Below are 27698 nucleotides of genomic sequence, written 5' to 3'. Positions count from 1 at the left end.
GACTTTAACTTTCAAGTCAGTTTCACAATACTGTCAGCTTCTTCCTCCTCCTCCTTTCTCTTAGGCAGTATTAAAAGTAAAATACAAAAAAAATCCTGTACGTTATTGAACTTAGAAGATAAAAGCAACAATAAAGCAACATGTTTTATGTAAAGGCATTTAAAAACTTTAGTTCAAAAATTGAGCACACTGTTACACCAACTAGAATTTTATTTGTTCCCATCTATGGGCATGCCTTAACAATAATACTTTATGATTCAAGATTAGCAACTGGATCATCTACAGCACAGAAGCATTACTTGCATTTGCATACGCAAGATGAAATGCTATAAATTCCTGTAATGATGCATATTCTACATCATTTTTATTCACTCTTTCATCCATCTGTCACTTTCAATGAACCATAAATTTAGTAGCATGTTTGCAGATAATATTTTTCTTCCATTGACTAAGATATCAGAAGCCGTTTGATGGTTGTATCACTTGCTCAACCCCTCAGGAACAGAAGGTACAGCACATAAATATGTGTGATGTCCTGTAATATATCCAAATAGAATACCCAGTCAACATATTTGCCCAGTTCCTTGATCTCCTTTAGAAAGACACTACTTCATCTACAGATTGATTACTCTGGAGAGCAGTGAAAAACAAACAAACAAAATGGGTATAGGGTTGTTTTGAAATAGAAAAGAAGTATTTTTTCAAAGTAGTTTGGACCAAAGCCTAACACTGCAAGTGCAATTGAGGGAGTGTGTTAAAAGTATTACTCCCAATGAAACTCCCAACAAGGGTTGCATTTATAAGTATACTGGCAATTTTAGACATGAATACTTGCTTATTACCTAGAGTGTATGAGGCTTTGTGGGTTAATAACTAAACCATGGTCTACAATGGTGGGAGGGGGGCAGGAATCGATCTAAGTTACGCAACTTCAGCTATGTGAATAACGTACCTGAAGTGTTCGTACTGAGATCGACTTACCGTGGTGTCTTCACGTTGGGGAGTAGACTGTTGCTGTTCCCCATCGATTCCGTCTGCGCCTCTTGTGGCGGTGGACTACAGGAGTTGACAGGAGAGCTCTCAGGGATCGATTTATCATGTCTAGACTAGACCTCCCACAGACACACTGGAATGATCGCTGCCCGCCAATCCAACGGGTAGTGTAGACATACCCTAAGATGCTTCAGGCCCATTGCTTTGAATTTGCCTGATGCAATACTAGCTAGTTTTCTGTTGGATATTGATATTATTATAATCCTAGCCTTTATCATCAGTGGATCTCAAAGGACTTTACAAAGGAGGTCAGTCTCATTATCTTCATTCTACAGATAGGGAAACCAAGGCAGAGAAAGATTAAGTGACTTGCCCAAGGTTCCCAACAACCCAGTCCAGTGTCTATCCATCAAACAACACGACCTCCCATTGCAAATAAAATATAATAAGATAGCAAATAAAAATCTGGTTAGCCATTTCATGATCTGCATAACCAAGTGGGAACCTTTCATGAACCATTTAGAAACCCTTCTGTGTGCTATACTAACCAAAGATCCCAGAAGTTGCTGACCAAGAGATCAACTGACTCTTTGATAAAGCAAGAAATCATTTAGTCCAGCGGTAGACCAAGGACACTGAACGTAATAAAAGAAAATTGGAAAACCATTCCTCTGTTAATATTATGGATTGCTAGTTCCTGTATTCAAACTGCTCATGCTGGTACTCTGCCACACACACAGGCAGAGCTGTGTGAATAATCTCAGAAAATCATCTTGAAATATTAGCTTAAGTAATTAAAAATATGGGTTTGTTTGGCTTTACATCTCTTTTTTGTTTGTTCTTCTCAGATGTTCTGGTGAGTGAAGTTAATGTCAGGAATGTTTGCCTAAACAGCAAAATTTTAAGCAAATATTAGAGAATATTAGCAGAAAAGAAATTAATTTTAAACAAGACTATCTGCCCCTGAAATATTGCTAGTGACAAGTGTAAGCACAACCATTAGTGATCCATTCTAATTTATGGAGTGAGGCAGAGTAGAAGATGCTTGTAAACTGAAGAGATACCCCAATTCAGAACCAAAGGAGAAAATGTCATGGTTCTAAATTTGCCTTAAAGTCATTTGGAGTAAATCAGAAAATTTGAAAATCTATTGTATAGCTGATGTAAATATATATCACCTTTCAAACATTAGCTACCACATTACTATTAGCCTTCCCATAGTACTGTGACAACAGATGATTGGGAGTAACAGATTATTGTGAGTAACTGTAGGCCTCCAGGGTTTTATTGCCATCCCTTGACTCTTTAAGCCCTGATTAAGCAAAGCACATAAGGACATGCTTAAATTTAAGCATTTAAGTAGTTTCAGACAGTGAAGACAACGTTTGGAGAGTATTCGGGCTTCTGGATAAAGGTTGCTTTATAAACTCAATAAGCTACCCTCTTGGTTCATCTTAATTTAATTTTCTTCTTTTCCTCTCCATGCTCCTCTATTATCTTCTAATCTAGGTGTCTCCTATCTTATTTATAATCTTTTCTGCCATATTTTAACCCATGATTCTAATGAATTACCAATTAAGGCATCAAATGTGTAATCAAATACACAAGCACACCAGCTTTACTGAGTGAGAGAACGTTGGCCCGGACATTGTGGTTATTCTCCCATCTCTTTTCAAATAACCTCTTTGGCTTTTTAACTTTCTTGTCTCTCTGACCAATAGAAGTTGGTCCAATAAAAGATATTACCTCACCCACCTTGTCTCTCTAAATTTCTCCTAGGCAATCCATGATCTTAAATATGATCTTAAAGAGAGTCTAGTTTAATGTCTAACCATCTCCATAGTGTTGCAATTGCATATGAATATAATTTCTGATTGGGGACCCAAACCACCTTGTTCAGCATAGTAACAACTAAGCCACAAACATGACTGAATGAGTCATTGAAAGACTTTTACTTTTATAAAGGTAGCACTTACAATAGACCATAAACTTAACTCCAGTAATAAAAAGTGTGTATATTCCATATACAAATACCACAATATTCCTGGTTACATTGTCAGCTGTATGGTAGATCCACTGTGAAATTTTATAATGAGAACTTTATCATCTTGTTTCTAAGGGAAACTAAGAACTATCTAACCTAAACAAGTTTCTCAGACTTTTTCATGGTGTGGGTTCACATCTTAACAGATTGCCTTATTGACCCATCTACTCTCCCCCATTCACAATCACTTGGACCTCCTCCTCTCCCATTGGTGATTGAATAGGATTTTAATGGTAACCACAGCAATTGTGTACTGGAAAAAGTTATATTAGAGAAGCATTTTATGCATTTTAGCTTTGTTTATTTTGATTTACCAGCTGAAAATAACCATCAGACACCAACAGCTCTTCATGGACCACCCAGAGCTTCATAGAACACAGTTTGAAACCACTGACATTAATTGCTGACCCTGTTTCTTTCATATCTCTGAAAACAGATGAGGGCATATTGGCCACTGGAGTTATGTCAACGCTAAATTTTAACAACTGTATGTAAGAGAGAACAAGGAGAAGATTGTGTGGGATATGGATGATTAAAAAGAAATAATATCTGATATGAAATATATGATATATAATTTATGAGATTAATTGATCCAAGGTATTTTCGCTTGGATACTTAGAGCAAATTGTTAACAGAATAGGATTTTTTTAGTGGTAAAACACTTACATTTTAATCTGTGCTCATTTATTGAATATAAAACTATTTAATAGCATTAAGTCATAGCAAAGTATATTTAAGTGGTCAATTACTATAATACTCAAAAGAAGTCTGAGTGCCTTCAGCCACCCAACTGACCAATAAAACACAACCTGGCGTGTCTTAATGCCATTATAATATGGATCTTCAATTTATTTTTTGTTAACAAATCTTTTACAATATATTTTTCAAAACATACATATTTTACCATGAAAAAAATCCCTAATTATTATTGTATAAATATTTATAAAACTTTATAAGACAAGTTCCTAGCCTCCAAGGAGCTTATAGTCTAAGTAAGTATAGTCCAGTAATGTGAATCACACCGGCTCAGCAATCCACCCACACATTATACATGGCAGCATCAGGGCCTAATATATGCATATCACATACAGAGTAAAGACAATATCAACACAGAATTAGGCACTTAAATCCATTGTTTGTCACCTGATTGTCATAGGTATTATGTACTCGCAGCTCCCACTAAATTTGAAACATCAATGATTTTTTGTGTGTGCCTGAGACAGGACTAATTAAACACTGAACAAGGACCTCAGGATTTGGCCCACACAATAACCCAAATTACCAACCAGCCTACAGTTAGCTGCCAAAACTTTTCCAGACACCCAACTTGACTTGACCATCCTCCCACTTTCTGTACTTAACCCTCCACAGTCCTCCTAAACCCCTTCTCACAGCAACAAGTTCTTCAGCATAAATCATTCTGCACACTTAGTGATGGGTGCCCAAAATTCAAATCTCCGTCATTGCCAATCCCTCTTTCACCCACTCCTTTCCCGATCAAACAAAAAACAACCCAAAATCCTACTCACTTGAGGCCTTTCATATAATTATGAAACTGCTGTTGGAATCTTATACTGGGTCAACATTGTTCAGACCTACAGCTTGTTGGAGTATGTATATCCCCCTCCCCTGCCCCTGGTAGAAAATTTAAATGAAAATGGGGAAAATATTTTTATTGGAATTTTCAGCAGAAATTTTCAGTTTGTAAAAAACAAACAAACAACAAAAAACGAATGGAAACCGAAAAAGAAAAAAATGTTTTCCAGTGTTTGGCTTTAAAATTTTTGCTTTCAGTTTTCTTTTAAAAAAATTAATAAAATAAAATAAAATCAATTGAGAAAAGCAGGGTGCTTTCCACCAAAAATCCTTGGTTAACTGAAAATCCAAATTTCGATAAAAAAAGGTAAACTGAAAAATAGACATGTTGATTTCAGTGTGCTTTGGATCAGACCTTCCAAACTTTAAAACAAAACAAAAAAATCACCAATTTTTGGCGTGTGAAAAGCACCTCAAAATGCTAAACTAAAGATTATTTACATCCTAGTGGGTAAGTATAATGATAACTAACAGGTTTCAGAGTAACAGCCGTGTTAGTCTGTATTCGCAAAAAGAAAAGGAGTACTTGTGGCACCTTAGAGACTAACCAATTTATCTGAGCATAAGCTTTCGTGAGCTACAGCTCACTTTGTCGGATGAAGTGCATCTGATGAAGTGAGCTGTAGGTCATGAAAGCTTATGCTCAAATAAATTGGTTAGTCTCTAAGGTGCCACAAGTACTCCTTTTCTTTTAATGATAACTAAGGATTTTGTGGGCATGCTAATGTCTAAAGTTTTGGGCACTAATCTGCAAAAGGACTCTATAAACATTGCAAGGTGTTCTAAAATTCTTATGATGACTTTAGTTAGTTCAACCCATACCAAATTGTGTTTTGGAATATTAGGTTCAGTGACCAAACTGAAAAATCAATTTTTCTCTCAGTTCTGCTCATATGGTCAATTTCACCTATTCAAAGTATGTAAAATACTACTGAATCAGGAAAGCTACATATGGAAATGACCACACAGGTTGTGAAGCAGTGGAGAATCACGCCCATGCTCTGTTAATGATTCGGGATCATAAACTTCTAAGAAAAAAAATTTTAACAAAAACTATTCTGTTTACATTATCTGAGCACAAATCCAAGGAGTTGTCCAGTATTATTTGCCTTTTTATATACTCCTGAGTGTACTGTACTTTAACCAAAATCCTGGGAAAGTTTTCACTGCAGTTGACAGTTTTCAGATTAAATAGTGGAAGAATTAAGACTCAAAATAAATGGTCAGTCTAGATTTAACAAGGTAAAGAGATTTAAAGATTTCTCAGTGCATTTATAATTCATTGGAATTTGCCATTTCCAGCACTTCACTTTTGAAGCTCTCACCAGCTTTAAAGAACCAGCCAAATCAAAAAGCTGTTTCTTAAAAATAATAATAAAAAAAAACAGTGGTGATTCCACATTTGTTAGCTAAAGAAATCATGTTATAGCTACACCATCTTATAGATCTGATCATTATAACAGCCTCACATAGGGGGATTTTTAAGGTAGATCTAATATGAAGGACTTCACTGAAGTATGGGAGAGATTCTCTGGCTTGTCCAGCCCCTGTATACTGCTGCAGCATTGTAAAACGACCAGAATTCTCCTGGCACAGACACTGTAGCGGCCTTACAATGGGCCCCTTACAAGCTCAGGCATAGGGGAAACATGGTGCGGGGGGGGGGGGGCAAATCCAGGGGTTGGAAGGACATATCATCAATGGGCTGTAGTGAGGTCACAGCACATAGCACTGAGAAGATTCTGGAACAGTTTGCTGTAACTTAGACAGCCCTCCAAGACTGGTTAAATTGCACCAGGGGTCACACTGATCTTGTAGCAGTGGTGGGCAACATGCAGCCCGCAGGCCAGCACGTCCTTGTGGCCTTCTCCACTTCCCGCACATCCCATTGGATGGGAATGGTGAACCGCGGCCACTGGGAGCTGCAGGCAGCCGTGCAAATGTAAACACTGTCTGGCAGCTGCCAGAGGATTACCTTGATGGGCCGCAGATTGCCCACCACTGTCTTACAGCAACCTAAGCCTCTGTCTCCTCCTGGGCTGCACAGACTCCAAGAGGCACAGCACACAATTACACCTTGTACTATACTGTACCATACAACTGAATAACCGAGATTTTCCCCACATCCTAAAAACTGTTTTCTGATAGACAAGAGCTAACTATTTACAACATGGGTCCATAACCAAATCAATGGAGCTATTTTGATTGGTATCAACAGAGGATCAACAGGTTATCTCAAGTGCTTATATACAAATGCACAAAGCCTTGGTAACAAGCAGGGAGAACTGGAGGTCCTGGTGATGTCAAGGAACTATCACGTGATCGGAATAACAGAGACTTGGTGGGATAACTCACATGACTGGAGTACTGTCATGGATGGTTATAAACTGTTCAGGAAGGACAGGCAGGGCAGAAAAGGTGGGGGAGTAGCACTGTATGTAAGGGAGCAGTATGACTGCTCAGAGCTCCGGTACGAAACTGTAGAAAAACCTGAGTGTCTCTGGATTAAGTTTAGAAGTGTGTGCAACAAGAGTGATGTAGTGGTGGGAGTCTGCTATAGACCACCGGACCAGGGGATGAGGTAGATGAGGCTTTCTTCCGGCAGCTCACGGAAGCTACTAGATCGCATGCCCTGATTCTCATGGGTGACTTTAATTTTCCTGATATCTGCTGGGAGAGCAATACAGCGGTGCATAGACAATCCAGGAAGTTTTTGGAAAGCGTAGGGGACAATTTCCTGGCGCAAGTACTAGAGGAGCCAACTAGGGGGGGGGCGCTTTTCTTGACCTGCTGCTTACAAACCGGGTAGAATTAGTGGGGGAAGCAAAAGTGGATGGGAATCTGGGAGGCAGTGACCATGAGTTGGTTGAGTTCAGGATCCTGACGCAGGGAAGAAAGGTAAGCAGCAGGATACGGACCCCGGACTTCAGGAAAGCAGACTTCGACTCCCTCAGGGAATGGATGGCCAGGATCCCCTGGGGGACTAACTTGAAGGGGAAAGGAGTCCAGGACAGCTGGCTGTATTTCAAGGAATCCCTGTTGAGGTTACAGGGACAAACCATCCCGATGAGTCGAAAGAATAGTAAATATGGCAGGCGACCAGCTTGGCTTAATGGTGAAATCCTAGCGGATCTTAAACATAAAAAAGAAGCTTACAAGAAGTGGAAGGTTGGACATATGACCAGGGAAGAGTATAAAAATATTGCTTGGGCATGTAGGAATGATATCAGGAGGACCAAATCGCACCTGGAGCTGCAGCTAGCCAGAGATGTTAAGAGTAACAAGAAGGGTTTCTTCAGGTATGTTGGCAACAAGAAGAAAGCCAAGGAAAGTGTGGGCCCCTTACTGAATGAGGGAGGCAACCTAGTGACAGAGGATGTGGAAAAAGCTAATGTACTCAATGCTTTTTTTGCCTCTGTTTTCACTAACAAGGTCAGCTCCCAGACTGCTGCGCTGGGCATCACAAAATGGGGAAGAGATGGCCAGCCCTCTGTGGAGATAGAGGTGGTTAGGGACTATTTAGAAAAGCTGGACGTGCACAAGTCCATGGGGCCGGACGAGTTGCATCCGAGAGTGCTGAAGGAATTGGCGGCTGTGATTGCAGAGCCATTGGCCATTATCTTTGAAAACTCGTGGCGAACGGGGGAAGTCCCGGATGACTGGAAAAAGGCTAATGTAGTGCCAATCTTTAAAAAAGGGAAGAAGGAGGATCCAGGGAACTACAGGCCAGTCAGCCTCACCTCAGTCCCTGGAAAAATCACCACTGACTTCCTGAGGAAACTTCAATCCATCGGTGATCTTCCTAATAACACCATCCTGGCCACTATGGATGTAGAAGCCCTCTACACCAACATTCCACACAAAGATGGGCTACAAGCCGTCAAGAACACTATCCCCGATAATGTCACGGCTAACCTGGTGGCTGAACTTTGTGACTTTGTCCTTACCCATAACTATTTCACATTTGGGGACAATGTATACCTTCAGATCAGCGGCACTGCTATGGGTACCCGCATGGCCCCACAGTATGCCAACATTTTTATGGCTGATTTAGAACAACGCTTCCTCAGCTCTCATCCCCTAAAGCCCCTACTCTACTTGCGCTATATTGATGACATCTTCATCATCTGGACCCATGGAAAAGAAGCCCTTGAAGAATTCCACCATGATTTCAACAATTTCCATCCCACCACCAACCTCAGCCTGGTCCAGTCCACACAAGAGATCCACTTCCTGGACACTACAGTGCTAATAAACAATGGTCACATAAACACCACCCTATACCGGAAACCTACTGACCGCTATTCCTACCTGCATGCCTCCAGCTTTCACCCTGACCACACCACACGATCCATCGTCTACAGCCAAGCTCTGCGATACAACCGCATTTGCTCCAACCCCTCAGACAGAGACAAACACCTACAAGATCTCTGTCAAGCTTTCTTACAACTACAATACCCACCTGCAGAAGTAAAGAAACAGATTGATAGAGCCAGAAGAGTTCCCAGAAGTTACCTACTACAGGACAGGCCTAACAAAGAAAATAACAGAACGCCACTAGCCGTCACCTTCAGCCCCCAACTAAAACCCCTCCAACGCATTATTAAGGATCTACAACCTATCCTAAAGGATGACCCAGCACTCTCACAAATCTTGGGAGACAGGCCAGTCCTTGCCTACAGACAGCCCCGCAACCTGAAGCAAATACTCACCAACAACCACATACCACACAACAGAACCACTAACCCAGGAACTTATCCTTGCAACAAAGCCCGTTGCCAACTGTGCCCACATATCTATTCAGGGGACACCATCACAGGGCCTAATAACATCAGCCACACTATCAGAGGCTCGTTCACCTGCACATCCACCAATGTGATATATGCCATCATGTGCCAGCAATGCCCCTCTGCCATGTACATTGGTCAAACTGGACAGTCTCTACGTAAAAGAATAAATGGACACAAATCAGATGTCAAGAATTATAACATTCATAAACCAGTCGGAGAACACTTCAATCTCTCTGGTCACGCAATCACAGACATGAAGGTCGCTATCTTAAAACAAAAAAACTTCAAATCCAGACTCCAGCGAGAAACTGCTGAATTGGAATTCATTTGCAAATTGGATACTATTAATTTAGGCTTAAATAGAGACTGGGAGTGGCTAAGTCATTATGCAAGGTAGCCTGTGTCCTCTTGTTTTTTCCTACCCCCCCCCCCAGATGTTCTGGTTTAACTTGGATTTAAACTTGGAGAGTGGCCAGTTTGGATGAGCTATTACCAGCAGGAGAGTGAGTTTGTGTGTGTATGGGGGTGGGGGGGATGTGAGAAAACCTGGATTTGTGCAGGAAATAGCCCAACTTGATTGTCATGCACATTGTGTAAAGAGTTGTCACTTTGGATGGGCTATCACCAGCAGGAGAGTGAATTTGTGTGGGGGGGTGGAGGAAACCTGGATTTGTGCTGGAAATGGCCCACCTGATGATCACTTTAGATAAGCTATTACCAGCAGGACAGTGGGGTGGGAGGAGGTATTGTTTCATATTCTCTGTGCGTATATAAAGTCTGCTGCAGTTTCCACGGTATGCATCCGATGAAGTGAGCTGTAGTTCACGAAAGCTTATGCTCAAATAAATTGGTTAGTCTCTAAGGTGCCAAAAGTACTCCTTTTCTTTTTGTGAATACAGACTAACACGGCTGTTACTCTGAAACCTGGAAAAATCATGGAGCAGGTCCTCAAAGAATCAATCCTGAAGCACTTGCATGAGAGGAAAGTGATCAGGAACAGCCAGCATGGATTCACCAAGGGAAGGTCATGCCTGACTAATCTAATTGCCTTTTATGATGAGATTACTGGTTCTGTGGATGAAGGGAAAGCAGTGGATGTATTGTTTCTTGACTTTAGCAAAGCTTTTGACACGGTCTCCCACAGTATTCTTGTCAGCAAGTTAAGGAAGTATGGGCTGGATGAATGCACTATAAGGTGGGTAGAAAGCTGGCTAGATTGTCGGGCTCAACGGGTAGTGATCAATGGCTCCATGTCTAGTTGGCAGCCGGTATCAAGTGGAGTGCCCCAAGGGTCGGTCCTGGGGCCGGTTTTGTTCAAGATCTTCATAAATGATCTGGAGGATGGTGTGGATTGCACTCTCAGCAAATTTGCGGATGATACTAAACTGGGAGGAGTGGTAGATACGCTGGAGGGGAGGGATAGGATACAGAAGGACTTAGACAAATTGGAGGATTGGGCCAAAAGAAATCTGATGAGGTTCAATAAGGATAAGTGCAGGGTCCTGCACTTAGGATGGAAGAATCCAATGTACCGCTACAGACTAGGGACCGAATGGCTAGGCAGCAGTTCTGCGGAAAAGGACCTAGGGGTGACAGTGGACGAGAAGCTGGATATGAGTCAGCAGTGTGCCCTTGTTGCCAAGAAGGCCAATGGCATTTTGAGATGTATAAGTAGGGGCATAGCGAGCAGATCGAGGGACGTGATCGTTCCCCTCTATTCGACATTGGTGAGGCCTCATCTGGAGTACTGTGTCCAGTTTTGGGCCCCACACTACAAGAAGGATGTGGATAAATTGGAGAGAGTCCAGCGAAGGGCAACAAAAATGATTAGGGGTCTAGAACACATGACTTCTGAGGAGAGGCTGAGGGAGCTGGGATTGTTTAGCCTGCAGAAGAGAAGAATGAGGGGGGATTTGATAGCTGCTTTCAACTACCTGAAAGGGGGTTCCAAAGAGGATGGCTCTAGACTGTTCTCAATGGTAGCAGATGACAGAACGAGGAGTAATGGTCTCAAGTTGCAGTGGGGGAGGTTTAGATTGGATATTAGGAAAAACTTTTTCACTAAGAGGGTGGTGAAACACTGGAATGCGTTACCTAGGGAGGTGGTAGAATCTCCTTCCTTAGAGGTTTTTAAGGTCAGGCTTGACAAAGCCCTGGCTGGGATGATTTAACTGGGAATTAGTCCTGCTTCGAGCAGGGGGTTGGACTAGATGACCTTCAGGGGTCCCTTCCAACCCTGATATTCTATGATTCTATGATTCTATGATCAGTTCCGTGGTGCCTTTTAGTACATTGCACTGAGGTGTTAATCCCGCACAGCGCAGGTTTGTAGTGCTGCACATATAAGCTCAAGGTAAAAAGAAAGGAGCAGGAAAGAGAGCATATTGGAACTCCATTCTGCATTTATGAGTACTATTATGGAGCCACCAAATCACTCCTGTCTAATAGCAGGGGTTAGGCTTAACAAGGGAATGTGTAGTTAAGTGTTTTGTTAGTCTTATACATACCTTGTATATACATAAGTCTGTGTCTCAGTTGCACCCAATCTCTGCTCATGCTCCAACTCTTTCTTATATACCCCAGACACCTGTGAGTTAGGGAGTGATAATGCAAAAAGTTTGCAACTTTATTCCACTCTGTGTGGAGAACCATGCCTTGCACTTAACCCTACTTGCACGGGCCCACACATACTTGCAATGGAGGGAACAACTTGTGTACCCTGCTGTACACCACGGAAGTACATGAAAGGCAGGGGTTAGGTCAAATTTACTCTTGCTGGAACCAGTTTAAAACTCGAAAAAGAACCAAGAAATTTCAGCCTTTAGGTGGCAAAACTGACATGCAGCAGCTCCTTACATGTGGAGCCAGGAGGGAGATAGATAAGATTAGATAGAAAATACATATATCCAGCTAGCTATATAGTTCTAGTGCACCATGGTATCTAGGCACATTTTAGCACACATTCCCAAGCCAAATGTTAGCATTCAAGCACACTGCATAAATTTGAAACAGTATCTGGATGATTTAGTTCCAGATATAATCCTACTCTCAATATTTCATGCTCTTAAAAGGATGTGAATAATTTACACCTATGTTAAGGCCTCTTCATTTCTTGGGAAGTACAAGGGGCTTTAGTGTAAAATGAGAATCAGGCTCAAAGTGTTTATAATAATCTATTTAGCATCATATTTTGAAACCACATAATTCTATAATGAACAAAAGTTTCCTGCTATCTGCTTTGAACCCTACATGTGAAGGATGGAAATTGTTTATCAAAAATAAAACAACCACTGCCTTTCATGACAAATAGCATGTTACAGCTGAAAAGCAGGTGTGTGAAATGCCTTTTAGTTTACTGACATGCATATCCAATACCATATGCCATAGAATGCTACAAAGCATAGTGTTCTTTCAAAACTTTACCTCCCTCTGACAGTAGACATGACTTGACAAATGGCCTGGCAGAAGAATTACATGACACTTTTGTGATGGGTGTCATTTCCAGAAAATCTTTTTTTTTGGGGGGATGCTCCATTATGGAACATCAAATATAGGTACAAATAATAAAATTTAGATACAGATTTTGAATACCTCTAAGCTTTCATCTGGGCTTTGGATCATTATAATTATTTGGTTTGGTCTATACTGTTAGTTTGCCTTTTGCAAAATTAGGATCCAAATCCCAGTTAGAGTTCTGAACTGCTCCTAAAGGTTATTGAATTCTAAGTCAGGCTCAATTCTAATCCTTTTGGATTATGTTTCATGACCTTGATGTTTCAGCATGCTGGGCCTGGTCCTCAGTTGCTCTGTCCCCGCTCTTTGGGCAGGGATGCCTGGCTTTAAGCAGCTTTCGTGCTCCCTTCATTCTCCCTTCATGACCAGTCCATAATGTAAATATGGTCTTCTTTCCAGAATCCTTTATGGGAAGTGAGGAATTGCTGTATTGCAGTGTACCATAGCCACACCCCCTATATGCTTCTGATCCTTCCCCCCACCTACACTAGAGGTTGTGGATAGAACCTTTACACAACCTCTGCACAAGCTGTACGGGGACACTTTGGCAAACCAGTAAAGTGCCTGAAACCACTATGGATTATTGCTAAAAGCAGCCAAGTCAGCAGGCTGTAAATTAGCCAAGTCAGCAGGCTTAGCTCAACCAAGGCAGGAGCTGGGGGAGGGGGGGGGGCAGGGGGTTGGGTGCCACAGAAAGGGCAGCTTGACCCCTCATCCTTCCTGATAAGAATTGTGTTGACCTTGCTGATACTTGCATCTTAGAAGAGCAGGATGTGCCCCAGGAATGTCTACTGGGGCCTCAAGGCTGCAAACTCTGGAAAAACCCACACCTGGTTAATCGATAATCAGAAGGAGCCTCTTGCTTGCCCATTGGAACTGCTTGCTTAACAAGTTTTTTTTAAGGGACATGTCATTCTATTACTAATGTATAAATAAGGGGGAAAAGTTTGAGGTGGTGGGACTCTTCAGGACTGGACTCTCCCTCTGGATGCATCTTGTGTTTCCCACTGGCAGACAGGCTGCCACTGTGCCACTCGAGAGCCACACTCAGCTTTGGTAATTATCAAGGGTTGGGGGTGTTTTACTAACCTGTTGCAGACATGTGTATAAGTGCTTGAGACTAAGTAAAATTTAGCTTTAAGTGAAAGCACTCTTGTGTTGTCCCGTTTGTGCCAGCCATCTATTGGTCGGACGCCCGTGTCTCCCCTGATTTATTTCCTGACACCACCTCACACAGAGAAAAAGTTACCAAGAGCTTTGGGTTGAAAGAACCCCAGGTAGCAAAGCCAGTGCACCACTTCCGCACCCTGATCAAGAGGCAATTTCCAACCGCTTCATGCTGCCAGTGTGTCATAAAGGGGCCTTACGGTAATAGTGAAAAAGGTCCACTATAATCGTCCTTTAGATAATGTTGGCCTAGATTAGGATCATATTATGTGTAAAGTCAAGGTTACACTGGAAGCATAATTACATGACTTTGTATGTCCCAGAAATCAGGTAATTCATGACTCAACCATTTTGTAAGAGAACTCAGTGCTGAAAGTACAAAGCACTGGCCAGAGAGATTTTTAATACAATATGGTGGGGTGCTATGCAACTTTCCCCAGTATATTTCATTTATTCTCTATTTATTTTATACATTTTTGAGCAGAGATTAAAATATAAACCAAAATGTGTCATGGTTTTAAGAAGCCAATAAATATCACCAAGAAACTAGAGAAAAATAATCCAATGTGCTCCATTCTGCCCTCACATGCTGTTTCCCAACCTGTGGAAACACAACCTCACAGAACTGGAGCAGAGGAGCTTCTGTAGAACTAGGGGAAACAGGCCATGGAACTGTAGGTTAATCCTAACTTCCATGGCCCCAGGTTTGCACATTTCTGCTGCAAAGATCATGGGGCTTAATAAAACAAATAATACCTTATGGTATAACTCTAGAACTCACAAAAACAAATCATTACCTCAGTGTATCAAATGGTACTGTTATGCAGTATTTATGCAGTTTCCTGATGCACAAAATTTCTTGAAATTATTAACTGCACAAACAGATCTATGATGCTTGTACATTTATACAAGGTTGCAAGGGAAGCAATATTTTATGGGTATGTATAATATTTACAAATTGATTCTATCTACCCATTCTTATTGGGTTTTTTCTTTAGAAAATGAAAAGAAAATAGACTGTGCCTTAAATAGCCGAAGACCATTGTGCAACAGATGGAAGACACAGCTGGATGACAGATGTGTGATGGAACAGCTTATGCATACACACCACAAAATGCCATTCCAGGAGTACACCACAAACAGTATTAGCACCTCAGCAGTGGTAATTGTGTGAATAATGCCTGTAGAAATTCCACTTGCTGCATATGGGATAGGTAAATTGCATGAAGAGGGGGTGGGGACATCCTCTCATAACAAGGCATGGGGTTATTATGCAAATACTACATTTATTTCAAGTTGGCTGTACCACACAAACACTGATGACAACAGGATTTTAGGAGCACTGTAATATTTCATGATTGTTTGTGTGGGTGACTGTGAAGTAGAAGAGGTGGGCATTTAACTTTTTGCCTTTACTACAGTTGTCTTTTTACCTGTACTCCCTATTTTTGTTTCTCTCTCACACTTCAATAAGATAGGTTTTGTTGAGCCAATTCTCTAATGATTATTTTGACTATATAAAGTCTGTTGAATCTAGCCTACTCTGAATTTAAAAGAGAAGGCAAGGCTAACTTGAGCAAGGTGTATTTGTGTCAAGTACATTAGACACACTATTAGATCAATTTATATACTCCATCCTTTGTGATCATTTCTGCTGATTGCAGTTGTATTCCCCAATCTGGCCAACATTTTCCAAAGTGGTCATTGATTTTGGGCTATCTCAGTTTTTGGGAGCCCATCTGAGACACTCAAAATCAGCTACTTTGGAAAATTATGGACTAAATGTATAAGGAATCTGTCAAAAGAGAAGAATCTTTTAAGCACATCCATTCCATTGGCTCTCAGCATCTCTTTTTGTTTTTTTGTCTATAAAGTTTATGTACACCATTGTTCTTGGAAATTGCAGAGGAAAATACTTTTTTTCTGCTTGTTCACCTTGCTCACTATGAACAGTAACAGTGAGATGATTCTTTGGCATGCATGCATATTAAACCTAACTACATTATTTTATTTTGAAGAATGTGGGTGGGTATAATCTTTAGTTACCTCTCATCCCTCTCTGTACTCCAGCTGTACAAATGAAGCCCAGCTGGGTGTGCTGAACCAGAGAGGGTAACTTCAACAAAAAGATTACGTACTTTGATCAAAGTCATGAAGGAATCGGAGCTAGAGCAGGGATGAAAATGATAGAATACTTGATTCTCAATCCCTTGCTTAATCCACTGTGACTACACCCTGCTCCAATTACCAATATTAAAACTGCTCCTCCTAGTGGTCAGGAATCACAGAGCATGAACAGCAGAGGAGAGGTCACAGCTGCAGGTAGTCAACTGGTGTGGAGCTTGCAGTGGACCTACTGCTTGCAGCAGTAGCTGGAATGGTATTTCCCCTCAGCTACAAGCTGATTTGGAGGTCTTCCAATCAAATGAGATCAAAGGTTCCTTGGCCATGGCTTTCATGGACCCAAAGGACATCCCTGGATGATATTATGAATAACCTGTGATCTGTATGAAAAATTGAACGGGCTTTGAATCCAAATGTTCAGTTTCCACTGATTTATGTTACCAAAAAAAATGGTTAGACAGTTACATTTTTTAAAATGGAGATTGAGATTCCCTCTTACATTTCTAGGTCCCTTCAAACTGCAGAAACCCATGGTCACAGCTGTCACAGGCCCCAAAGTCCCTCTCCGCTTATGTCATTAAAAAAAAAACAAAAAGTGTAGGTTTTGTTGCTATATATAGTATGTTCAAAAAACAATGCTTCCAGAAGGTAAATACAGCCATGAATGGTCCTTATTATTTACAGAATTTCTTTCATGATAACTTGTGATGGATTATCTTTGTTTTCATCATCCCATTAGTAAAAAGTGACACCTTTTTAGATCTAATTAGACCACTTTCATAAAGACCATTAATAATTCAATAACCCCATTATCTATTTTCTTCCCCGTCAGAGCTTTTCAATCAGAGCTTATGCAGCAGGTTGCATTCACTCTGAAAATCCATTAGCCTCCTCTCTCACTCATGCTCTTTTTCAAGGGACACAAGTGGATAGACACATGATTTTATTTATTCATTTGTTACTCCTTTCCTCTTAGGATAGAGCTAAAATTTTGTGGCGTGTGTGTGTGTGTGTGTGTGTGTGTCTTTGATGCATGTAATAATCTTCACTGTCATCTTCTCACAGCTTTATCTGTCATCTTATTTTTTACATACAGAACTCTGACAGCACTGGTCATCTGAATCTGTTAAACAATTTTTTCATGAGGTTGACACACTGCCCCAGTGCTTGCATCTATCAACATCTCCCTGATTTATTGGCTTAATAACAGGAAATCATTTGGTAGCTCAGCTCTATTTTGCCTCAGTGCTGACCTGTGACCTTAATTTGATGCCTTTCAAGGTTCTTTGTTCTCTCATATTATAACAGGTAGCTTGCTTACCAGCTGAAACAGTTTTACAAACTTACATAAATATTTAACTGAGAGCTAGCAATATAAATTTTTATAAGAGTTTCCTTTGGAAGTATATAAATAACTCAGATTAAACAGAACTGTATAAGTCAACAGCAACCCACTATCTGGGTTTAGGTACCCTTCAGATGCTTCATGCCACACCCCCACACCCCATTTAAAAATGTTGACAGTTACAATAGTTATGTAGTATTGAAAACTCCTTCTCTCTGTGTTACTCTTTAACCCCCCCCCCCCCAAAAAAAACACCAAAACTCAGTATGTACCTATATGAGGAAGAACCTATCATGTAAATGCTTCAGGCCACCACAGACTTTCTGTAACAATTTCGTAACTAATTAATCCCCAGTCTGGGATCACTTGAGGGTTGGTTTCAAGGAATGGGGGAGCCACTAGAAAAGCACTATTTGAAAATGGAGGGTCTCTAGCACAGGAGGCTTGGATTCATATTCTACCGTGCCCTACCTGATAAAAACTCTTTTTCTGGCCTGACTTCTGAACAGCTTCACCTTCCCCAGCTGTTTGTTCACATGCCCACATTCAGGCTTGAATGCAGCACACATCAGCAGAAAAGCCTTAGGAGGAGAGCTACCGGCATGGAGCCTAGGCTAGCCAATAGCTAGAGGTAGGCAGGAGGAGAAAGGGAGGCTCTCCTGCCATAAGAAGCTGGGGGAGAAATGTCTTCCCAGTGATCACATTATTACAGAGAGAAGGGAGGTAGGGGGATAACCAACAGCAGTAAATTTATGGAAGGGTCTTTTTTTATTGTCGGGGGGGAGAAAGAAGGTGAGGAACCGCAGAAGAGGCAAATCATCCTCACTAACCAGTGCAGAATGAGCGAAGTCCCCATTCAGATATATGCCTGTGCAGATCAGGTAGCAGACTAGAAGGCTAGAAAAACTGTGATATTCACTAAAAAATTAAACCAAGAAAATGTAAGAAAAAAATCACCTTTCACTCTAATATTAGACTAAAAACATGGAAAACCACTGAGAAAAAATATTTGGGGAGGGGTAGTTCTGTGTTAAAGCTAGTTTCTCTAATCACCACAATGCACAATTTCCTCTCTATGGATCTTAGAAAGACTCTGATTCCTAAAAAATAAAACAATCAAATCAATTCTTACAATGGATTGGGTAATTGGATTATACAGTTTTTATTTGAACAGAGATGTACCTTTTAGAAAGCCTAAATACACTTTAAATTAAACATGCTTTATCCCGATAACAATAGCAGCCACTTTTGCTATAATGAATGGGGATATTACTAGTGCTTAAATTAATATTTAATTTAACTTATGAAAGAATGTGATGGAAATGACAGTACCTAGCCTGTGCAGTTTCACCAAGGCAAGCAATGATCCTTATTGAAGTGAATTAGTATTACAGCCAGCATATCTGAATATCATTTTTTCCACCACAGGCTAACACACAGGTTAGTTAGTGCATAAGTTTAGCATACATTTGTTAGTGTATTTGAGAAAATCAGACCAAAGGAAAAATCCTTTCCAACACTGGCATCTTTTAAAATTCCCTGCAAATGATATTTCTGTAAAATATGAGTACCAGGTCATCTGTCTGTTCTCAGTCAAATTAAAACACTTTATTTAATGTATGTCTTCTAGACAACAAAACTAAGTGAAAGTGTCTTGATTTGATTCTTTCCCTGTATGTCAATTATAGGCATAACATTTGAAGGTTAATAGTGTGTCAGTGATGTACCAAACCAATGAAACAATATCTTTCTAACAATGGACAATTTGCTTGTGAAATGGATTGGAAAGACTGTGATAGTATAAAGAAGACTATATTAAAATGATGGCCCTTCAATCTGATGAACAGTCGAAATGTTACTTGCTCAAAGACACCATTAAAATTAGAAACATCCATCTATATATTTTCTTGATAACTGCTGTATACCTCTGCACATGTGCTGAAATATACATTATTCAGTATGCTTTTCATCTTAATTGCAGTTTGCTTATAGTATATGTTGGCTAAGATAAGAATCACATAGAAGAGATAACATAAAATTTTGTACAATGGTATTACAAATGTTAAAGTACAACTTGCAAATAAATGAACAACTCAAATAATGTAGTTGTCCTATTAGCTTGTTCTTCTGGAGAGAAAAAAAAATGCCACCAGAAAAGATAAACTATAATAGTTTATATGACGAAGGATTGCTACAAATTTCTTCTTCATACTGAGATCCTAACCTCTGCTCAAGTTTGATGCACTTAACAAACATTCTGTTCTGAAAAATCTTAGCGCTTATAACTAGTACACTTCGCCTCCCAAGATAAACTTTCAATTACCAAGAAGAACAAGCACTACTGAGGAGCTTTAAGACACTGTACAATTGTTTTGTGAACTGTGCTTGATTTCAAAGAGCCAAGTTCTTCTTTCATTTATTCCAGTGCAACTCCATTGAAGTCAGAGATGCTATGTTAATGTAACCAAGAGAAGAATTGGGCACCAAATCTGTTCATCTTTAAAGGCTTTTATATAGCACCCACCACCACTATATCTGAGCAACACTATAGTAGCTCAACCTTTCCTTTAAAAAGCAAGTAGCTCAGACAATGCTTTCATTCAGTCCTTGCCAGTCATTTGAGACAACCAGTATGCTGTACAAAAGTAACAACAGAGGCATAAACTTATTCCTCCTCCATGCACTTCAGTGACACAAACTTCAGTGCCTACCACAGATTATTTATATGCTCATTAGTTTCCCTGCTGTAAAATATTTTTTCATTTCAAAACATTAGAATAATCTTTACATATAAGTAATTTTAAAAATAGCATATGGGGTAAATGGGAAGACTCATAGACTTTAAGGCCAGAAGAGACCGTCATGATCATCTAAGGCTGACTTCCTGCATTCTGCAGGCCACAGAACATCAACCATCTACTCTCGTAATAGACCCATAAACCTCTGGAACACTAACCCTAGAACAGTGATGCCTATGCCCTGGAACACTATCTATGGCTTTGGAAAGGCTCCTTCCTATAACTCTAACCCTAGCACGAAATTCCCTACCTGTTACAAACCTAATCGAAAGAAACCTACATCCTACAACCCTATAACTAACCCGAGTTGGTCTACTACATACAAACCTACTACATACAATTCCTTCTTCGGGAATGTCTGTGTCCTACCACCCTAACTCCAGCCCAGGGATTCCTACCTCCTCCTGACTGTAGTCCGGCAATATCAGCCTCCTAAAACACTAAATCTAATGTGGGGTCAGCAACCTCCTACAATCCTAACACTAGCCAAGGAATTCCTACCTTCTGGAACCTTAACCATAGCCCTGGGTGGTCTGTCTGCTGGAACCCTAACCCAGAGAGTTCTACCTCCTGTAACCTTAATCACAGCCTAGGAAGGCCTACCTCCCATAACCCTAACCCTAGCCTAGGGACACGTACTTCCAAGAACCCTAAACCTAATCTGGGGACAATTATCTCCTAGAACTATAACCCTAGATCAAGGAGTCTTACCTCCTAGAAAACTAACCCTTCCCCAGGAAGGCGTATCTGCTACATTGCTAACTTTAGCTCTGGGAGTCCTATCTCGAAAAACTGTGATCTCAGCATATGGACACCTATATCCTATATCCCTTACCCTAGCTGTGGGGGGTTTCCCTCCTGCAACCCTATCCCTATCCCCAAGTAGTCTACCTCTTACAACCTAAATCTGAAGAAACTTACCTCATAAAACCCTACCATTATCCTTAGTTAGTCGACCGCCTACAAACCTAACCTAACAGGGGGATATCTACCTCCTACAACCCTAAATCCAGCCAATGGATTCCTACCTCTTCCATCCCTAATTCTAAAAAGAGGATGCTTAGCTCCTACAATCCAAACACTAGCCCAGTGAGTCCTACCTCCTCCATCCTTAACCCTATCTCAGGGAGGCATACCTCCCACAAGCATATGCCCAGACCGAAGAATCTTACCTCTTAAAAATCATAATCCAAACAAGCATCTCTTGCAACCCAATCACTATCCTGAGTTGGTCTACCACCTACAAGCCTAACCCTACTTTGAGAATGTCTGCCTCCTACAACCCTTATTCCAGTCTATAGATACTCATATATCACCCAGTCTATATATACTTATATATCCTCCATCCCTTATCCTAGCCCGGGCAGGGGAACTCCTATAACTTTAACCCTAACAGTGGGAGTACTACAGTACCTCTAAAAGCCCTAATCTTACCCCAGGGAGTCCTACTTCCAAGAACCCAGATCCTATGGGACTCCTATGTCCTAGAAACCGAAACCTCGCTCAGAGAGTCTAACCTCCTGAAAATCTAACCCTATCTAAGGAAGTCCTACCTTCAACAATCCTATTCCTAGAATGGGGAAGCCTATATCCTAGAATCCTAACAACAGCACATCAAGCCCTAGTTCTTATATTACTTCCCCAACCTGGGAAAACCTATTTCCTACTAGCCTACCCCAAGCCATGGGAGTCCTGCTTCCAAGAACCTGCTAAGGAAGTCCACCCTCGAAAAACCTGAACCCAGCCCAGAGAGTCATACCTCCAATGTCCCTAACTCTATCCCAGAAAGGATTATCTCCTGCAACACTACTCCAAGATCCAAGATCCCTATGCCCTGGAACCGTAACTGTTACTTGGGAAAAGTTACCTCCTATAACAGTAACCCCAGCATGAAACACTCAACCTCTTAAAACCCTATTCCAAAGAAAACTACCTTTCACAAATCTACCACTAACCCAAGTTGGTCTACCACCTACAAATATAATCCTATTGCAGGAGTATCTATCTCCTACAACCCTAATCCCAGCCCATTGATACCTACCTCCTCCATTCCTGACCCTAGCCTGGCAATATCAAACTCCTACAACCCTAAACAATATGAGGGCTCACCAACCTCCTGGAAACCTAACCCTAACCAGGGGATTCCTTCCTCCTGAACCTTAACCTTAGCCAGTGGAGGCCTAACTCCTGGAACCCAAACTCTGGCCTGGGGAGACCTACCTCCTGGAACCCTAACCTTGTCCTGGGGAGTCCTACCTCCTGCATGTCTTTCTGTAGCTCAGGGATGCCAATCTTCTAGAACCCTCACCCTAGCCCAGGGACTCCTATCTCCAAAAACCCTAACCCAAGGACACCTACCTCCTAAAATCTTAACCCTAGCCCAACGACACCTACATCTTAGTACACAACCCCTACATGAGAAGGCCTACATTCTACATTGCTAACCTTAGCCCTGGGAGTCCCATCTTCTAGAATCCTAACCCTAGCATGTGTACAACAACCTCCTGTATCCCTCATTCTAGTCATGGGAGTCCTTCCTCTAGAAACCCTAACCTGGGGACGCCTACTTCCTCGAAGCCTAACTGTTGCTCATGGCAGATTAACTCCTAGAAGCCTAACCCTATCTTAGAGAAGCCTACCACCTACAAGCATATCCTGAGGAAAAAATATGCTATCTCTTACAACCATAACCCAAAGAAACCTACCTCTTACAACCCCGCCACTAACCTGAGTTGCTCTACACCTACAAACTTAAACCAAGTTTGGTGATGTTTACCTCTTACAATTGAAATCCCAGTTCACAGATACTTACCTCCCCAATCACTTAACGTAGCTCGGGGAGACCAACCTCCTTTAACTCTAACTCTAGCAGTGGTAGTCCTAACTAGAAAAGCCCTTTCCCTAATCCAAGCACTTCTACCTGCAGAAACCATAACCCTAGTCCTGGGATCCCTAACTGTTGCTCGGGGAAGAATAACTCCTAATCCTAGCTCAGGAAGACCTAGCTCCAAAAACTCTAATCCCAGTTTAGGGAGAATTATGCCCTGAAACCCTAACCCTAGACTGTGGAAGCCTATGCCATGGAACCCTAACTATTGGTCAGGAAAGGCCACCTATCATAAACCTAATTCTAGCTCGTGGAGACCTACCTCCTGCAACCCTAGCCCGAAGTAGTCTATCTTTTACAACCATAACCCAGAGATACTGACCTCTTACATGCCTACTATTAGCCAGAGTTGGCGTACCACCTACAAAACTAATCTTAGTTTGGGGATCTGGACCTCTTAACAACCTTAACCCCAGCCTATTGATGCCTATTTCCTCCATCCCTAACCCTAGTTCAGCAACCACTAACTTGAGTTGGTCTATCACATTCAAACTTCACCCTACTTCACAAATATCTAACTTCTAAAACTGTAAACCCAGCCTAGGAATTTCTACCTTCTCCAATCCTAATCCTAGCCTGAGAATCTCAGCCTACCACCCTAACCTTAATGAGGGGTCACCTACCTCCTTGAAACCTAACCACAACCATGGGATGCCTACCTCCAAATAACCCAACCCTAGCCTGGGGAGTCCTACCTCCAAAAACCCCTTATTCTCACCCAGTGAAACCTACCTCCTAAAACTCTAACCTGAGCTCAGTGAGTCTTACCTCCTAGAATCCTAACTCTTTCCCAGGAAGTCCTACATCCTATATCATTAACCTTAGCCCTGGCAGTCTTACCTCCTATAACCCTACCTCCAGTATATGGAGTCCTATTTGTATATTCCTCACCTGAGCCATGGGAGTCCTATTTCTATGAATCCTACCCCTATATCAAGGAGGCCTAAATCCTGAGACACTATCCCTAAATTGTAGAAGCCTACCTCTTACAACCCTACCACTAACCCAAATTGCTCTACCACCTTCAAACCTAAACCAACCCTAATCCCAGTCCACAGATATTTACCTTCTCTGCCCCTAACCCTAGCCCAGGGAGGCCAATCTCCTATAAATTTAACCCTAGCAGTGGGAGTCCTACCTTGAGGAGCTCTAACCCTAGCCTAGGGAGCACTTTTCCAGTAATCCTAGATGGGAGATGCCAAGGCCCTGGAACCCTAAGTGCTGTTTAGGAAAGGCTATGTCCGATAACCCTAACTGTAGCATGAAATAACCTGTTATATCCCTATTCCAAAGAAACCTACCTCTTCCAGCCCTACAAATAACCCGAGTTGGTCCACTACTTAGAAACCTAACCCTACTTCACCAATGTCTACCTCCTACAACTTAACCTCAGTCCATGGATTCCTACCCGTAAATTCCTAACCCTTGTCATGCAATAACAACCTTCTAAAACTGTCAACCTAATGGAGGTTCACCAAACTCCTAAGACCCGAGTGCTAACTAAGGGACTTCTACCTTCTGGAACCCTAAGCTAGCTTGAGAAGACCACCCTTCTAGAACTCTAACTCCAGCCCTGGGAGTCCTACCTCATGAAATCTTTATCTTAACTCAGGGAGCCCTACCATCTTGGAACCCTGACCCTAGCTCATGGAAGCCTACCTTCTGGAACTCTAACCTTAGTCTGGGAAGGTCTACCTCCTACAGCCCTCACTCTAGCCTGGGTAGTCCAAACTCCAAGAACCCTTACCCTAACCCACCTACCTCCTAGAACCCTAAGTATAGGTCAGGGAGTCATCTTCTAGAACCCCAAACATAGCTCAAGGAGTCCTACCTTCCAGCACTCTAACTTTTCCCCAGGAAGGCCTACCTCCCACACTGCTAGTCTTAGCCCTGGGAGTCCTATCTCCAAGAACCCTAACTCTAACCCACCCATGGTTTCCTACCTCCAGTGCTAATCCTAGTCTGAAAATACCAACCCCCTACCAACCTCAACCTACTGTGATGTCTTCAACCTTCTAGAACTCTAAAGCTAGCCAGGGGATTCCTATCTCCTTGAACCCTAACTCTAGCCCAGGGAGGCCTACCTCAAATAACCCTAATCATAGATCGGGAAGGCCTATTTCCTATAACCCTAACCCTAGCCAAGGGAATGCTTCCTCCAAATTGCACTTGTTTTTCAGATCTGACCAGAAGTAAAATGTTCTAGAAGTCTCAAAACAAAGATTGCTTTTTTGGAATTGCCACATCAAATTTCCAGCCCAAAGACCTTTGGCTAATCATCCAATATATCAAATGCCTCTCTAAACAAAGTCACTAAGGCGTATTAAAATTTCTCATCACTACTCAATGTTACACTCCAATTTTCTGCATTGCCTTTCTCTATTTCAGCTGTATAGACAACCAAGTTTCATAGATCTGATCTTTAATAGATTAAGAGGTGCAGACAACTATACATCAAAGACATTTTTCACACTTATTTTAGAATCACACTGATTTCCAGCACATTGATTAAATTAGCAGAATAAAACCCAATTATAGCCAGACTACAGGGGACAGGGCCAATTTCAACTTTCCTAGTTTGAGCAGAAATAGATTCTGAAAACGGCATCTTTGAGGTACATTTCCCTCACAGTGTGTCTGTGTGTTTAATTTGCTTTACAATCAGTACAAAATACACGTACTTACTGAGAGGGGGTTATACCTCCTTTGGATGTGTGGCAAAATTCTTCAAGAACATGACATAATCCAGCAAAAAGCAATCTGCTCTGTGGAGATTTCTGGTCTATGAAAATGCTCTTTACAATACAGTTTGACATGCACTTAGAATGAGTTCATTAGAATGATGATTAACAATCCAACCTACAGTTGTGAAATTTGACTGCTGTCTTTAAAGGAATAGTCTCTTGGGACTACTATTCAGTACAAGTCAAATGGCACTCTGTTCTCTGTTATGCTCTCATTTCACCTTCAAGGTAATGTACACTTCACCACTTGACAACAGACTAGAGTCCAAGCATTAAATAAATGATTAACTGCAGTCAGAAGTTGTCATTAAAAACCAACTGACATCAATAGCAGCAACTGGTAAAATTAGAAAACATAATGCCCTCTCCTGCTCCTATTGACTTCATGGGAGTAGGAATGGATCCATATATGAAATAAAAATGCTTCATTCTTGACAAACAGTATTTAACGCAAGAGAATCTATCAGAAGGAGTAAGCACCCAAAACCACAGAACAGCACTTGCTAATTTAGTTGAACTTGGACCCTTTTTCTGTGAAAAAAAAATTGCTTCGAAACATGCTAATAGATAAGAGGGCTTGATTCATCACACAATGGGGGCAGTTTGCACTCCCCTATAACAGGAAAATAGAGGCAGTGTGGCCTAGCAAATAAGGCACAGATCTGGAACTTGGGTTCCATACCTGGTTCTGCCACTAAACTGCACGTCTCTATGGGTATGTCTATTCCAGAGCTGGAAGGTGTAATTTCCAGCTCGAGCAGATAATGATGCGCTAGTGGTAAACAAGCTAGCCTGCTAAAAACAAAAGTAGAACCATGCTGCTAGAGTATATATCTAGAGTTTCAGATATTTACAGTGGCTAAACTTCTTTTTTTAGTGTACTAGCTCACTAAGAGCTAGCACAGGTATGTCTATTCGAGCTGGAAATTATACCTTCCAGCTCTGGTGTAGCTCTTTTGTCCCCCCTCCTTCCTTTGTCTGTCTTATCTACTAAGGTTTTTGAGGCAGGGATTATCTTATTTTGTGTGCGTACAATGACTAGCACAATAGGTCCCTAATCTTGAGGCCTCTAGGAACTACCAAAATACAAGTATTAATCAGAGCTGTTTTTCCAAAAGAGCAAGTAAGCACCAGGAGAGGGCAAGTATCCCTCCACTGATACCTCAATGAGGGTAAGACAGCTATAATTTGCACAGGTGGGGCTGCTCATCAGATACAGTAAATAGGCTCTACCAACTCAGAAAGCCACACCCAGACATGCTGGCCAACTTCACTCTTCCTGGTAAATTCAGGACTGAGTGGCTTGCGTCATTGCCAGTACATACAATAAGACTTTCCCCTCAGTGGCGACCAAGGGAGTGCATCTCACCTAAATAAATCAAAATGAATAGTTACAACTGTTGAAATCACTATTGCCAAGTCATCTATAGAAAAGTTAAAATAGGTACTCAATTGCACCTCTACAAAAGTCTCTCTCTCTCTCTCTCTCTCTGTGTCACACACACACACACACAAGAAATTCCAGCATGGATCTGAGTAAATCTTTGTGACAACATTTTCATCAAAACCAATGTTTTTCTACTAAAAATGTCTTATTAAAAACTTTTCAACCAGCTACCAATTAGTAACTCCATTTTGTGCCTTTATTAAAATGTAATGGCTTGTACTATAAACATATACTTATACAATGTGTACTG

The 27698-nt window shown here is 41.3% G+C and overlaps 1 long non-coding RNA gene across 1 annotated transcript; it reads right to left on the bottom strand.

The window, feature by feature from the left end:
- Window positions 1-224: 224 nt before the first annotated feature.
- On the bottom strand, window positions 225-26116 carry LOC311515592. Its single transcript, XR_014710189.1, has 3 exons — window positions 25943-26116; window positions 982-1056; window positions 225-535 (listed from the first exon to the last, which is right to left on the bottom strand). It is a non-coding gene; the product is annotated as an uncharacterized lncRNA (long non-coding RNA).
- Window positions 26117-27698: the final 1582 nt, after the last annotated feature.

The sequence above is a fragment of the Lepidochelys olivacea genome (genome assembly GCF_965140295.1).
Source record: "Lepidochelys olivacea isolate rLepOli2 genome assembly, chromosome: 1".
NCBI lineage: Eukaryota > Metazoa > Chordata > Testudines > Cheloniidae > Lepidochelys > Lepidochelys olivacea.
Note: the sequence above shows the minus strand (reverse complement) of the source record. Positions and strands in the feature narration are given on the sequence as shown.